The sequence below is a fragment of the Momordica charantia genome (assembly GCF_013281855.1).
Source record: "Momordica charantia cultivar OHB3-1 chromosome 6 unlocalized genomic scaffold, Mcharantia_2.0 BLBB01000006.1, whole genome shotgun sequence".
In the NCBI taxonomy this organism is placed as follows: Eukaryota; Viridiplantae; Streptophyta; class Magnoliopsida; order Cucurbitales; family Cucurbitaceae; genus Momordica; species Momordica charantia.
The window spans coordinates 14,752,928-14,769,480 of record NW_028275164.1 but is presented as its reverse complement, the minus strand read 5'-3'; the positions used below and the strand labels follow the sequence as shown (position 1 = coordinate 14,769,480).

Sequence of the window (16,553 nt, the reverse complement as noted above, 5' to 3'; positions counted from 1 at the left end):
CGAGCTTAACTCGTCATGCTTATATTTTATGTGTCGTAATCCTTTCAACTTTTGTGAAACTATAAGATATCCAAATAAAAATGGGTTTTTCTACCCTTTATTTTGAAAATAACTCTTGCCTAATTATTATTATTTGTTTATCTTATTCAAACCTCTATTAACTATTTGTAGCTAGTAGAAAATCAATTCAGAGGACGAGTATCAATCCAAACATCTGTAGATACCTTGTAAGAGTTGAATTAAAATATATATGTATACATACATATATATAAGGTTAGAGGTTCGAATCCTCCGACTAATTCACACTTTTATTATACTAAAAAGACTCAAACGACACAGGATTATAATACATAAATAGATGATAGTATTCCACCCAACAACTTTACAAAGGCATATGTATTTTTCTTTCATTGCAACCAATTCTAAGGAAAATAAGCTTTTTGAAAATCTATTTTCAATAAATAAATGAGGAAAAAAATTCAAAATATAGTAGTTCGCTTTCAATGCCACCTATGTGAGGAGAGAGTTTTTTTGAGTTAATTTATATTGCTAAAATATGGGTAATACTTGTAACTTAAAAGGGAAATAAAATAACTCTCTTTCTTGCTTTTTCACCTTCCTCTGCCCCCCATATTAAAGTAGACAAACAAAAAAGGATGAGCAAGAATTTATTGGAAATTAAGTCTTTCCTTTTGAAAAGTGTACCTATTAACATCATATTATGTGTCTTGGACATGTAAAAATATGGTAGGAAAGAATTAAGAGAGAAATTCAAATCTTTCAAATTTTTTAGTTTCAGTTCCTAGAACAAATTAATTATAGAAGAACGTTCTTTCGCTCCTTTCTCGCAGAGCAGCATACCGAAAAAGAAAAGAAGAAAAAGCCCATTCTGAAACCTTCACTATGAAGTGAAAATATACATATATATAAATCATATCAACTAAAATAGTTATCATGCATCTAATTGGAGGAATGAATGACTCATTTGGTAACGTTCTCGTTTCTTGTTTCTTGTTTTCATTTTCAAATTTTGAGAAATACAAGTGTTTTATAATTGTTCTTGTTTCTCGACATTTCTAAAATTGTTTATAAATTTTGGAAACAATGAAATCAAGCTTTATGTTTTTTGTTTTCTGTTTCTTGATTTTTCCAAAACTGATAGGATCATAATTGGCTTAAAGTCTTTGGAATCGAGTCAAGTCAAGAGGAGATCATCATCGGACGCTCAAACGCAACAAATGCATGCAAACCTCGCATGGAGACGCCCTCGCGCAAGCGCCTATGCTCTATCGTGCGCATTCGTGTCATTGCACGCCTAACCAGACGCACGAGGCGCATGCCCCACCACGCGCACACCCTGAAGCACGCCTGCGCCCGCGCCCCCACCTGCTGCCAACGTCCGCACGCACATGCCATGCTAACCTCACAAGAGGCCAGCGCCCCCGCCAGTACGCGCGCTCACCTGATGCCAACGCTGCCTACCACCCCACGTCGGATGCTCTTGCCGCGTGCCCACGCTCACTGCCACACACGCCCCGCGAACGTCTACCATGCTAGCGCTTCGCCCATCCGCACGCCCCCGCCTACCTCCAGCATTCCAGCGCGCGCCTATGCAATGCCACCCGCACACCCGTCTGCCGTGCTAGCGCCCCTACGCACCTCACCTACCCACGCTCAGCAGCCCCCGCCGCTACACACCTTCCCCAGCGCCAACTTCCTTGCGCTCGCACCACAGCCACATAGGCACCTCCACCACTTGATGTTGCCACCCTATGGGTGCCCCCAACTTACCTTGTCATCCACACTATCACAAAGGAAAAGATTTCCTTCTTATTTGCTTGCTTTATTTTGTGGGATTTGTTTTCTATTTATCAATTTTAATTTAACTTTAGGCAAGTTTAGCAACTTTTAGGAATTTATCAAATTATTGTATTATTTTTAATTTTGTTATTTTCCTTAAAAGACCTAGGCCCTTAGCCTATAGCGTGTACCCCTTCTATGTTGAGGCATCTTTTTGAATGTTTAATTGAATAAGAAAATCGTGAGCGTTTTTCCCCTTTGCCGTGTGCAAAACTCTCCCAAATATCGAATCCCTTTGTATGGTTGAACTTAGGTTTTCATATATGCCCCTTGGAGCATGCTTGTTTGATTGGTCATCAAAGTCGGTGGAGTGTTTCCGACCTCGAGCATAGTGAGTTATTTGTCTACTCAAGGTAACGACTGCAAAAGTAATCCCTCTAACTCTTAGTTTTTCTGGTTGAACCAACTATACGATTGGATTCAAGTGGCTTGTAACTCGAGTAGCTCAATACGCTTGGGTTGTCGTGTATCAAAACGTGGATGAAAGTATTATTTTATCATTTTTTACTTATAAAAGGTATAATACATATAATAAATAAATATAACATAAATAATTTGAATATTTGATTTGAAATTTTAATTTTCATATAAAACGTCTTACTTTCTTAATTTAAAATTTTAGTGAACAAAAAATAAAACATCTGATCAAACATGTTTCTATTTCCTTTTTTAATTACAAAAATAAAAAAAGAAAAAACAAGTAACAAGAAAGAGTTACCAAACATAACTATATTTTGATTGAAAATGAAAATGAAAATATTTATTACGTGTCGAGATTAACAATAAATATTAATTATTTACTTTAATTTTTTAGTACGTGGAATGATTTTTTTTAGCACACCAAATTAGATGTATGAGAGTTCGAACTTCCGACTTCAAGAAAAGAAATAGATGTCAATTACCGCTGACATGAGAATTAATCATTAACCATTTAAAATTTACAATATATTCATATTTCTTTTCGTACACCTCCTTTAATTGTTTTATTTCTTTAATCAATAATAATATTGTAATTTTTAATTTAGAAATAAACTTTTAACGAATAATAATATACTTTATTTCAAAACACTAATAATTAGTATCATTTTGAAATTATGGTTATTTTCCATTATTATATTTTATTCAATTATTACTATATTGATTATTCAACATTAAAAAATATGTCCAATATATTATTGGAGATTAATGAGTTGTATTTTTCTGTTTATGTTTCCGTTAGCCTTCGAGCTTGTATATATAAACCTGCGTCTTCTATCTTTTGTTTGGCGACCCTTTCTTGTTTTAAGAAATTGCACGGAATGACTTTAATTCGAGGCTGTTTGTGAGATACGACTGCATCTTAAAAAACTTGATATTACGACATTTTGTTGCGTCACTATCTCATGAAATTACTTCTTCGTCCCTCATTTTTATTTTTTTCCTGCATAGTACACAATATAATTTACATTTTTTTTTTTTACTTTTCTTCTTTACCTTCTCATCTTTATTATTTAAGTTTCATCCTCTACCTTCACCATTTTTTTTTCATTTTAAATCAAAATTTTCAATTGATATTTTTTTAGTTTTCCTCATTTTTCTCTAAATTCAAATTCAAAATATTTCATTCAAATTTTATAAAATTGTTAACTAATTTAATTCACACAAAATCTTTATAATCCATAGAAATTGAAGGACATGGATTTAGAATAAAAATCACTCAAAATATTTCAATATCTAACTCTTTTTTGCTATTTTTCGTTTGGATTCTGATTTTGTATTATTTTATTCGATTTTTATTTATTTACTTCTTTTTCCCTCAATTTTTACTATGGGAATAAGATCAAAATCTTTGTTTCCTTTCTCTTCAACTTCACTCAATCTCTCCCTCTGTCTACCTTTGTTCACCTCTCATCTCCCCTTCCCCTTATCTCATCGATTTCCCTCTCCTCTCACTATCGATCTATTTTTTCCCTCCCTATAACTATCGCTAGTAATATTGTTCTATCTCCTCTAATTTCCAATCTTGACTTCTCTCTTCACTCATAAATCTTGTTTTGTCTCTTCTCTCTCCTGGAGATTTTTTTTTCTCTCTTTCGTCTCTCTCTCTTCTGTCATTTTATTCTCTCCTCTCTTTATCGCTACCATTTTTTTCTATTGATCATAGCTACTACATTTTGCTATCGATCGCTTCCTTTTTTTCGATCTTTTGTTTCTCCTACTCCTTTTTTTCATCGATCCTTCTACTTTTTTTTTTTTTTTTTTTTTTTTGCTGTGGATCTATGGATCTGCTCCTTGTTTTGCTTTGGAATATCGTTTGCTATTTTTTCTATTTCCTTCTACTCTCCTTTTTTTCTCTCCTCTCTCTCCTTTTTTCTCACCTCTCTCTTCTATAGCTCCCGCTAAATCCAGCAGATTTCTCTCCTTGGAGATGAGACATGCTGAGAAAACTTGAAAAACAAAATAAAGAATCTAAGAAACAAAATAAAGAATTAGAAAAAAATTTTGGAAAGAGAAAATCAAGGAATAAAATAAAGAATCTAAAGAAATTTTGAAAGAAAAAATAAATAATAAAAATTTGATAAAGAAAAATAAGGAATCAAACTTAGGAAATTTTTAAAATACAAAAACAAAAAATCAAGTTGAAAAAAAAATTGAAAAATCAAAGTAAATAATTGAGTTAAAAAAATTGAGATAGAAAAATAAATGGTGACGGAGAGGGAGGGGAGGGGTGAAAAGTAATTTCCAGTGAGATGAGAATAAAATTTTTTTTTATAATCAGGTGATATCTTATTGGCACCTCCAAATTTATATCATTCCTGCGCGTTTATCCCTTCTTGTTTTCATCGACCTTATTTCATGGTATCTTCCTCCAAAGATTTCCTCTCTCTGTTCATCTTGATTACAGCAATTGTGCTGTGTGGAAGTTTCAAATTTCTCTTATTGTGAAGGCACTCTTTGGTTACATTGATGGCACTATTGTTCGTTTTGAAACTGATTCTCCACAAGTCAATTCAGAGCATGAGCAATGGTATCCTAAGGATCAAACACTAATTACGCGGTAAATGGAACCTTTACATAGACTGCCCTAGCCGTGAAGAAAGTGATTAATAATTAATTAAATTAATAAATTAATTCATTATAATTAAATTAAATTAAATTTACATTCAAACAATTTTTAATTAATTATTAATCTAATTAATATTTAATTAAAATTATATATTCAAATCATATTAAAAACATCTCTCAATATTTAATTAAAATTATATATTTGAATTCTAATAAAAAACATGTCTTTTGTATAATCAATTCATATTAATTATTTGAATCCTATTCAAACATTTCTCCTATAATATATAGTATTAACTTTGAATCTTTATCCAAAATTAATATATACTTATATACAATGTATCAATATACATTATATATATTCCCTTATATAATTTCAACATTTCAGACTATTTCATAATTTTTAATCCTCATTTTACCCGTTGTGGCTAACAAGGACCTACTGGACCTACAGATGAGAAACTCCAACGATACGAGATTAATCGGTCAAACTCGTTCACTGAGTTAATCAACATTCGTTAACTACGGGCTCGTTTGATAACTATTTCGTTTTTTGTTTTTGGTTTTTGTTTTTAGTTTTTTAAAAACAGGGTTGTTTGATAACCAATTCAATTTTCTTTTTTTTTGTTTTAAAAGCATTTTGAAATTCTATGTAAATTTCAAAAAAAAAAAATAGTTTTCAAAAATAAGTTTTTGTTTTTCAAAGTCTGATTTTTCTTCTAATACTCAATTTTTTTCCTTTCTCATATTTATATCTAAAAAATTTATTTATCACTCTCAAAATTTTTTTATTTCTAAATTTCTCTCTACAAACTTTATTTCTCTCTCTCCAAATTTTCATATTTTGAATATTTATTATTATTTGTCCCTCTCCAAAATTTTCTATATTTTTGTTTTTTTTTCTAACAGACCGGTTTCATTTCTCCTAAAAATTTAATATTTTTCCCAACTTTTTTCTCTATAAAATTTCATCTTTTATAACTTTTCTTTCTATTCGTAATCTATTTTTTCTTCTGAAAATTACATTTTATTTTCTCCTTCAATTTTCTTTACCTGGAATTTTTTTTATCTTTGTATTTATTTATTTTCTCTAAAAATTATATTTTGAATCTTGTTTTTATCTCTAAATTTGTTTCCACTATAATTTTTCTCTTTCTTTATAATTTTTTTTCTTTAACATATCTTTTCCTCCCGACTTTACTTTTTTCCCTAAAATTTTTCTCTTTTTGTCTTTAACTTTTCTTTCACTATTTTTTTCTAAATCTTTTTATTTATCTCTCTAAAATTTATCTTCCAAAAGTTTATTTACATTTATCTAAACTTGTATTTTCATGTCTCTACATTAGGGGATGATAAAAATTTCCGCAGGGTCGAGTCCCAAAAAATAGGAAATGCATACCCCGTCCCCGATTCTATTTTTTAAAAAATTAATATATATTTATTACACTATTTTTATACTTAAATTCTAAAAATAATTAAAAACAATAATAAAACCGATAATTTTTCTCGAGAACATCTCTCGGACCCAAGAACGAGGTGGAGACGAAGACTGAAAATTTTCACGAGCACGAGAATGGGGGAGAGCATCCTCACTCGTACTCACACCATTGTCATCTCTATTCTACATAAAATTTTCTCTCTCTAATATGTATTTTCAATTTTCTAACTTTTTAAAAACTAAAAACTAAAAATGGTTACCAAACATGTTTTGGCTTTTTGTTTTTTAAAAACAAAAAACAAAAAATGGTTATCAAATATATGGTTTTATTTTTTGAAAATAGAAACCAAAAACCAAAAACTAAAAACAATAAAAACCAAAAACTAAAAACTAAAATGGTTATCAAATGGGCCCTACATGTCACCCCACTAAAGACCCGTAGCTGCATTCTTCTCACTATATAATATTTTCGTGTCTATGGATATACGACCATTAATGGCAAGTCAATAATTCACAAGTGCTCGTAACTCAAGCTGGGTCAAATTACCGTTTTACTCCTGAGTTACATCTTGCTCCTTAAATACCACTACTACTCTAATGAACAACCTGGTCTGACCAATAACCGAAAGTCCCTCTCGGGCCAGTGCGAGGGTGGACCCCTTGTTCAAGTCTCGGAGTCAACATTTAAAAGAACACTCATCTACTCCCCGAAAGTCAGGGAGGAATGAATTCCATCTCGTGAAGTTATGTTCCCAGTTCCCCACTCGGTCTCGTTCCCAACATGGTAGGAATATTGAGTCGGCGACTCAGACTAATCTCACCTATACAGATCAAAAGACGAGCCCTCACAAGTATGAGTCCATAACTCACTAAGGATTGAGAATGAGCTACCTGGTCATCCTATGAAATAGCAATCTGTTACTCAACAGCATTACATCAAAGATTGACTATTTCGCGATTCGGTCTTATAAAAACTCATTGTATAAGATACCTTCACTCGCATGTCTCTACACGAACGGCCTATATCGAGTCGTCTGTAACATTTACAAAGCGGGTCGTATCATAGTGTTGCCAGGATAAGGTACCCAACTTTATCCATATGCTATAGACCCTTTAGGTTATTCTCGGGAGATTATCCATGTGTATATCGAAGGTATATCAAATATATACCCATTATTTATATGTCTCGATTACATGATAATAACCTTGGATGTTTAGTTTATTGGATTTGGACAAATCAATTTTCTAAATTCAACAACAAATTGATTGAATATGAAACCATAACTTTATTGAATATAAATTTGTTTTTCCATAATTACAAACTACGAGTTTAGGGCAACACACCCAACAAACTCCCACCTGAACTAAACTCTAGTGGGGTGTACAAAATCATAAAGCAAAACGATAAATACAACAAACTAGGGCATACACTATACCCATTACATTTCTCCCACTTGCCATAGACTAATTGTACAACGTGCGTAGACCTAGACTTTGTAGACGACCCTCAAACACTTTAGTCGTGAGCACCTTCGTAAAAGGATTAGCAATGTTGTGCTCCGAAGTGATCTTTGTGACGATCACATCTCCTTGTTTCACTATCTCCCGTATAAGGTGGTACTTCATTTCGATGTACTTGCCTCTCTTGTGGCTTCGATGTTCTTTAGAATTTGCCACAACACCACCGTTATAAAGCATGATGGGCAAGTTCATGTTTGGAACGACTTCTAAATCAGTTAAAAACTTTCTAAGCCAAACCACCTACTTTGCTGCTTCACAAGCTGCAACGTACTCAGCCTCCATGGTGGAGTCTCCGATGCATCCTTGTTTGATTCTTCGCCAAATACTACTCCTCCATTAAGAGTGAATACTAACCCCGACGTGGATTTCCTTGAATCATTGTCTGTTTGGAAGTCAGATCAATGTATCTTGTAAGAATCAAATCCTTAGAACCATACACGAGCTTGTAGTCCCTTGTTCTCCTAAGATACTTGAGGATTCCCTTGATGGCAGTCTAGTGATCATTTCCTATGTTGGATTGATACCTACTAACCATCCCTACTACAAAAGTAAATTTCAGGCCTAGTACATAGCATAGCGTACATCAGGTTTCCCACTACTGAAGCATAGAGTATGCATCTCATATCCTCAACTTCTTGAGGTGTCTTAGGACATGGTTCCTTAACAGATGAATTTCATGCCTAAAAGGCAATAAGCCTTTCTTGGAATTCTGTATTGAATATCAAACAAAAGCATCTTGTCTATATAAGTTGCTTGAGACAGGGCAAGCGTTTTGTTATTGCAATCCCTTAGAATTTGGATGCCAATAACCACTACAAGAATTTGAATTTTTTCCAATGTTATAAAACGTTGGGAAAAGACCAAAAAGACGTTGGGGGTAGTTTCTCCCGACCATAAATGTTCGTCGGCAGAAAAGTTGGCAGAAGTGTGTTGTGAAATCACATTGCCAACGTTTTTTAAAAAACGTTGGCACAACCATTCTTTTGCCGTCCTTCAAAAAATGTTAGTAGAGCTGACTTTCTACAAACATTTAGAAAACGTTGGCAGAGTTGTCGAAGTTATGAAAATGTTGGTAGAAGGGATCTTTACCCCACGTTTTTATTAAAATGTCGGAATATTTTAGCTCGTAATTTTGGTATGTTTGAACTTGTCAACCCATATTCCCAACATTTGTCGCAAAACGTTGGATGAAATAACTTATATATCCACTCTTTTAATAAAACAATTGGCGAACTTATCCCAATGTTCTTAATAAAACATTGGGCTACACTATGTTATCCCAACGTTTTTAAAAACGTTGGGATAATGTAACTTCTCTCAACGTTTTTAAAATGTTGGGATAACATAACTTCTCTAAACATTTTTAATAAAACGTGGGGATGAGCGATCTTCTCCCAACGTTTTTGTGAAAGCGTCGGGAGAAGGGATCTTTGCCACACATTTTTATTAAAAAGTCGGAATATTTAGTGCATAACTTTGGTGTGTTTGAATTTATCCGCCCATATTCCCAACATTTTTTGAAAAACATTAGAATAAATTAAATATTTGCCAACATTCTGTAGAAAACAACGGCAAAACTTAATTGTCCTTACGATTTTGTTTTCGTCGAGAGATAAAGACCTCTCCCAACGATGTTTTTAACGTCGGGAAAAAATTCATTGGGAAAGCAATAAATTCTTGTAGTGTCGGGTATGACAACTTGGGTTTTAGTTAAACCCACGTAGCGGTCAGATTATGAAACAATTCTCCCACTACGCCGAGACACCCTCAATTCTTGAGGTGGATGTGACTGACGTGATGTGCTGGCTTCATCAACAACTCTTGTTGAAGTGCCAGCTTGGTCAACAACTCTTGTTGACGTGTTTATAGCCTCTTCGGAAATCTCGTTTATGATACTTTAGGAGTAGGTTCCAATTTCTTTGGGTTAGTCACGAGCACGTGTGTCGGACATCAAGTGACGTAAACTAGTTTTTCGACCCTTCCATAGTTCAAAGGGTGTTTCAGAAAAAATAATAACAAAAAAATTTTATTTTAAGGCACATTGAGTCTTGAGCTATTGACTTAAGCTTTGACATTTCAACATCTCACCAATGTGCCACCACCTTAGTATGTAAGCTATGTTCTTTTTGAAAATACAAACTTTGTATTTTTAAATTTTGTTTAAAAAAAAACTCTAAACGAAATCTTTTATTTAAAATAATTATTTAGTAAAAACAATGATAAAAAGAGACATGGAAAGACTCAAACTTGGGTCTGTATATTAAAAGCCAAGCATCTTACCACTATGTCAACACCCTAAGAAGTAAACATTGTACTCTTTTACAAAAACAAAAGTTATAATTTATTTTTTAAACTAAAAAAGAAACCTATGAATTTTGTTAAATTTAAACAAAAAAAAAATTATGTATTTTGACATTAAAAAGATTTTTTCAAGAAAATCTTTTATTTCTAATTTAAAAAAAATCAATTTTACTTAAAACAAATTGTTAAGATCTTTTCTAAAATGATACTCATCATTAAAAAAAAGATTTCGTTCTCCTAACAACTTATTGTAAATTACAAATGTTACAAGATAAGATTTTATTTTAAAACAAATTCCTAGAAAACAATTTTCTGTAAATCCTCTATTTTTTAAATCCCTGCAGCAAAAATTCTCTTTCTAAATAAATAAAAAAATTAAGAAAACAAAATTAAGAACTTTTGAATGGAAATTTTAAAGAATCCAATTTATTTTTAAACAAGATTTAGTTTATAAAACTCTTATTATTATTTTTTTTAACTTACAAAACTTTAATGCAAAATCTTTTATTTAAATGAAATTAATTTTTGTTACTTTATTTAAAAATTATTTTATTTTACTTTTAAAAAAAATTATCTACATTATTTTTCAAAACTTATTTTAAAAAGTTTATTTTCTTTAAAAGGAAAATTTTTATTTTTTTGTTAAAAATAAACTTTTTTTTTATTATTAAAAGAAATGTAGGGGTATACTGTGCAAAGATTTTTACCACGGATGTCGTTTGTTAGAGTGGGTCGCTGGACTCCGGTGATGGTCTCAAGGCAGCAATGGAGGTCGTGAGGTGTGCACCAGAGTCTTGTTGTGTGTCGGTTCTATTGAACCGCCTTTAGAGACTAAGGGAAAAAATAAAAAATAAAAAATAAAAAATTTTCTTTACCCAAATCATTCTTCTGTATGCTCTTTGTTTTTCCTCCCCTCCTCTGTCTGTTGTGTGCCCTTTAAATATACCAAAAAAATAACAGTAACATGCGTGAGTCAAGAAAAACCAGAGAAAAAGAGGGAAGTGAAAGCGTTTGGTTTTGACGAAGGAAAAACAGGAGGAGAAACAAAAGGTTTATTTTTAACCAAAACAGAATCTAAATTTCTTTATTTAAAACAAAATTATATAAATCAAATCAAATCTTTTTATTTCTTTTATTTTAATATTAAATCAAATTCTTTAAAACAAAATCTATTTTTTTAATTTAATTTAAATTTTAGCTTATAACCAATAATAAAGTAATCCTTTAGTATTTAATAAAATAAAAATTAAATAATTAAAACTAAAACTAAAATAAAGCCGGACCAAATGTCTACACACCCTACGATGGAACTACATTAAAAAAAACCACAGTCTCCACTGCCTAACCCCAAAACGAGTTAGGCAACTGAGCATAGCTCATCATTGATTGAACCATGTCTAACAGGGTTTTGTTTCTCCTTTCTAATACACCATTCTATCGAGGTGTACTAGGGGCTGAGAGTTGGGATGTGATTTCATGTTCTATCATATAGTCCTGGAATCTCAAGTCCATATACTCTCCACCTCGATTGAATCGAAGTGTTTTAATGGTTTTACCTAATTGATTTTCAACTTCGGATCGAAGTGTTTTAATGGTTTTACCTAATTGATTTTCAAATTCAGTCTTGTACTCCTTGAACTTTTCAAGGGCTTCAGACTTAGTGTTGCATTAGGTATAGATAATCATACTTGGAATAATCATCTATAAAAGAGATGAAGTATTCATATCCTCCTCGAGCTTTAACATTCATCACACCACAAAGGTCCAAATGTACAAGTTCTAAGCGCTCACTGCAACAAACGTGAGTTTCAATGTTGGACAGAAAAAAATATGGAGGAAACCATAACGGACAAAAAAAACTCGGAACAATCAATGACGGACAATTTAAAAAACTCAAACACAAAAGAAATTAGCCCGACATTGTAGATTGTCATTTGGGCCCGCCATCAAAAGTGGCATAAATTTTAATTTGAACCTAACACTAACTTTTTCCCAAATTTTTTTTTGCCTCTCTCTCCCACCTCATTGTTGCATGAAATAGGCAGAATAAGGAGTTTGGCGGCGACAGTCGAAGTCCACGGCTTCGATCAACCGCGATAGCAACAGAGGACGGCGAACTCCATGGCTTCAATTAACGGCGACAACAACGGAGGACAACGAACTCCACGGCTTCGATTGATGGCGACAGCAACGGAGGATGGCGAACTCCATGGCTTCGATCAATAGCGACAACAACGAAGGACTTCGATGGCAAAGTCCAATGGCGAACTCCATGGCTTCGATCGATAGCGACAACAACGAAGGAGTTCGACGGCGAAGTCCAATGGCGAACTATACAGCTTCGATCAACGGCGGCATCCATCTCTTCGTGTAATGGGTAAGTTTCTGATGCAGGTCAGAATATTTCAATTTATTCTTTTGAATCTCTATTGCTTCTTTGTACAGATAGAGGACTGCAATTTATTTAGGATTTGGTCGACACGCACCAACTCTTTTCGATTTTTTTGCGTCTGCTGTTCATATGGCCATTTGAAATGATGGGTTCGTGGATTCAAATTTGGGTTTCACTTTCTTAAGACTTCACTAGGTTTAATTTTGTTATCAAGAAGCTGATGATACCATTGATTTGTCATTCTAGCGATTACAATATCCTTTTCTACTTGCGTTTACTTTTGGCATGGTTTTCTCGTATGTTTGCTAGCTTATACTGTGTTATGTATAAATTTTAAAGCATTTTAGTTTCTCTTTCCATTATGCGATTTCATTAGAAGCATGGAGGAAATAAAGATGTGTTATTCCATCAAAAAATGCTTATCAATTGCGTTGTTGTCATCTACCAACTCATGTAGGTGTTAGTCTTATAATATCAGCTCATTAACATTCGTAAAATCATGGTAAAATCTGCTATTTAAAAAGGCAACTTAGTTGATTTGATTTGACGAATTTTCTCTTGCCATTTATTCACACCATATGGGTCAATTATAGGCATATACTGTAATTTACATATGAATTTCCTTAATCCAAGGTATTCTCCTCTGTTTTCTACTTGTGTGACCATTCATTGCTGCTCTTACCTTTCTTTTTTATTTCTTCTTTGTGCTATTGTATATAGCAGGGTAAGAATAAGCCTATAGTTTTAGCCTATAATTTTGACCTTTTTTTTTTTTTTTAAAGTATAATTTTGACCCTGTTGATAATTAGATAGTCTTAGGAAATTTTTTATTTGCGCCATTAATTTTAATAATTAATTTCATTGTGAAATTTTGTTATATGTATATATACCCCTCAGGTCCAAAATTAAATTAGCATGGCCACACACGCCTCCAACTCAAGCTCAATACTACTGCTATCTCATTTAGCTTGTAACAATAATCGCTTGAGGGTGCATGTCTTAAGTGAGTAGAAGATTTGAGTTGTAATTCTGGAATATAAGTATTTATACGGGAGAAAGTGTAGATAATGACTACTCACATGGTTCCTCTGAATTTTCAGCTACCAAATAGTTGGACACATATGACTGTAAATTTATCTCAAATATTTTTTTGCTTGAATGTGCAATAAAATAGATCATGCTAAGAACCTATTTTGCATATAATTGATCTTCTTTATTAAATTAGAAGACTTATTGAACATTTCCTTATATCACAGGTTTATGGTTCCCTTGCCTTTCCTATCAAACTTTGTTCAATAAATCAGGTGACTTTTCCAACCTATGCAAAACTTGCATTTTGATGTGGTAAGTTTCCACTTTCTTTTAATTCTTGAGTTTTCCTTTCTTATTTCCTTATTATGTCCTTCTATGTGAATTAGTTGCTGAGTTGTGTAATTAGAGTGTCCACCAAAAATAGAAATGTAGAATTTTATAAGTAAATATTGATCAGTGTATGATAGTAACAAATTAGCAGATTTAACTATCGAGTTGAAGAAGAATCAATAGTTTGAATGGGGCAAACCTAAGAGGCCTACCACATCCCTTATGACGTCTTTCAAAGGACATAGAAGGCAATGTACATCTTCACTTAAGATACATGGAGGGATGGTACATGAGAGGAAGGGAAGTCGTGGTAGGATTTCAACTCTTATGCTATGAATGAAGATGAATTTTCATTTATTTGAGTGTTCCGCAGAAAGTTGGGAATTCACTTCTATCATAGCTTGATATATTCTTTGATGCATGTTTGCACTTTTTTGCTTCGATTCCATTTTGATCGTTTCTTTGCATCCTTTCTTCAATTGTAACAGCTTCTTTCGAATTTAATAGGAATATATAATGTGCATTTTACATATGTTGGAAGACCTGCATCGGTCATCCAAGTAAGGTAAGAAATGAGTGAAATATCATTAATGTAAAAGAAAGCTAGGAGCATAGGAGGTTTTTTTCCAGTATTTTTAAAAATAATAATTCTATTACTTTCTTTCTTTCAAGATCGAACATATAGTATGAGATTCTTGTGGTTTTGCGTGATCTCATTTTTAGAATACATGTCATTCATCATATTTGTGGTTTTGTGTGGTCTTTTCCCCTGTAACTTTTATCTTTTTTGTCATCTTGGCTTTAACATTTCTTCTTGGTGGGATTTCTTTCCTGAAAAATGGTGCAAACTAATTCCATGAGTACTATTTTGTGTGTTTAGCCGATAACAAATAACCTTTTCCATAGCCTTTTGTTATAGCATTATGATAATGCAGCTGAATGTTTGGTAAAGCATTTGCTAATTCTCTAATCTATTTAGGTATTGGATTGTGTTGAAGCTTAATGGCAAAATGAAGAAACAAATGAAAGTAGAAAAGAGCATCATGCAAATTGTGAAAGAGTTTTTAGACTCAAACACTCAAGCTTTTACTTCCACAACTTGACTAAGTCTCTTAACTATTTTTATTATGGATTGTGTTTTGTGAGTATATTAGTAGGTATCTTTAGCATTTGTTGGTTTATTTATTTTTCCCATAAGTATATTTGAAGTGCTCTTGATTTATAATGATTTACTTATGCTGTGGGTTATTGGCATTGATTTTGCATTAAATTTCGTAAGACAAACAGTAGATTATCCTAGTGTTTTCTTAATTGAGTTATCTTCACGGCGTTCAAGTCATTAATTACAAAATACGATTAATGCTTCTTATGAAGTCCCTCCAAAATCATCTGTTTGTTTTTTCCTCAAATATGATAACACATTTGACTCATGGAGTTCATATTTCCACTGCCTTGAATTATCTTTTCTTCTTTCAGGGAACTATTCTTCTTACTTGGTACCAGAAGCTCCAGTTGGAGTAATGGGATATTGTTACATGTGGTGGAAGGTAAAACCTTTTGGAAAATTTTAACTCAGCAAGACACACTATTAAGTGTTGTGTATAAACATATTTTTGTAGCCTGCTTTGGTTTGCTTATAAATGTTCTTACTAATATCTAGCAAGGATGTTCATTTTCTGACATAATGTTTGTGACAAATCAAAACATGGTAAATGTTGTCTCGACTGTCTCAAAACAACTGGAACATGTGCATGAAGCTTTTGCTGTAATTGACTGGTTAGACATTGTGTAATGGCCTTAAACTAAAAAGCTAGTTCATAGTTGATCGGTATTTTAATTTTAAACCATTGTGTTCTTCAGTCAATAAGGAAGCATCTGACTAAGAGGTTGGAGAGAACTTGGATTGGAAGATGGAGGAAGAGATCGAAACAACAAATCTCATAGCAAATAATGTAAGAGTTACCTTTGAACTTTTGAGTCTTGATGGATATAATATTATGAGGTTTTACCTCAAGGATGAAGTTCATCCAAAAACTAATTATTATTATATGAAGCATCTTATTAGATCCAATATGTACTTGTTGATTAGAATTGGTAAGGAATCATACTAGCCTTTTTACTTTCATGGTTATTGAGATTGAGATTAAGTTCTTAGTCTTTCAAAATAAAAATTTTGAAGCAAACCTCTCCCTATTCAAGCCTTTGATCTGCTTGAGATTTCTCTCAAATTCTTAAAGAAGAGACCATTTGTGAAAGAAATTGTGTAAATATGGATACTGTAAATGCAACATCCTTTGAAGTTTTATCAACTTACAGGTGGAGTGGTGGGGTTGTAAATTTACGAGGTTCGAATAGAATGGACATCTTTATCTTAAAAAATACCTTAACTGTGCAAAAATGAAGCCGTTTTTATTGAAATATTAAAATATTATTTTGTAAATAGATTGAAGAAAATATGATCGGTTAGTTTCGAGTTATTCTAAAGTAGAGGCATGATGAAATTTGTATTTTTTTATCCACTTTTGATTAAATAAATAATATGTTCTGAATATATAATCTTAAGTTATTTTATGAGTTATATTGTTTTAGAATAGATGAATATATTAAAAGTTTTAGTTGCAAATTAATTAGTCA

At 32.4% G+C, this 16,553-nt stretch overlaps 1 long non-coding RNA gene across 6 annotated transcripts; it reads left to right on the top strand.

The window, feature by feature from the left end:
• The first annotated feature begins 12,078 nt into the window (after window positions 1–12,078).
• LOC148210754 (uncharacterized) lies at window positions 12,079–16,102 on the top strand. 6 transcript variants are annotated; one of them, XR_015791264.1, is made up of 5 exons: window positions 12,103–12,542; window positions 13,814–14,229; window positions 14,427–14,484; window positions 15,396–15,466; window positions 15,780–16,102. It is a non-coding gene; the product is annotated as an uncharacterized LOC148210754 (long non-coding RNA). The 6 variants fall into 6 exon arrangements; XR_015791268.1 differs by having other exon boundaries at window positions 12,104–12,542; window positions 14,408–14,484; window positions 15,396–16,102; XR_015791266.1 differs by lacking the exon at window positions 14,427–14,484 and having other exon boundaries at window positions 12,110–12,542.
• Window positions 16,103–16,553: the final 451 nt, after the last annotated feature.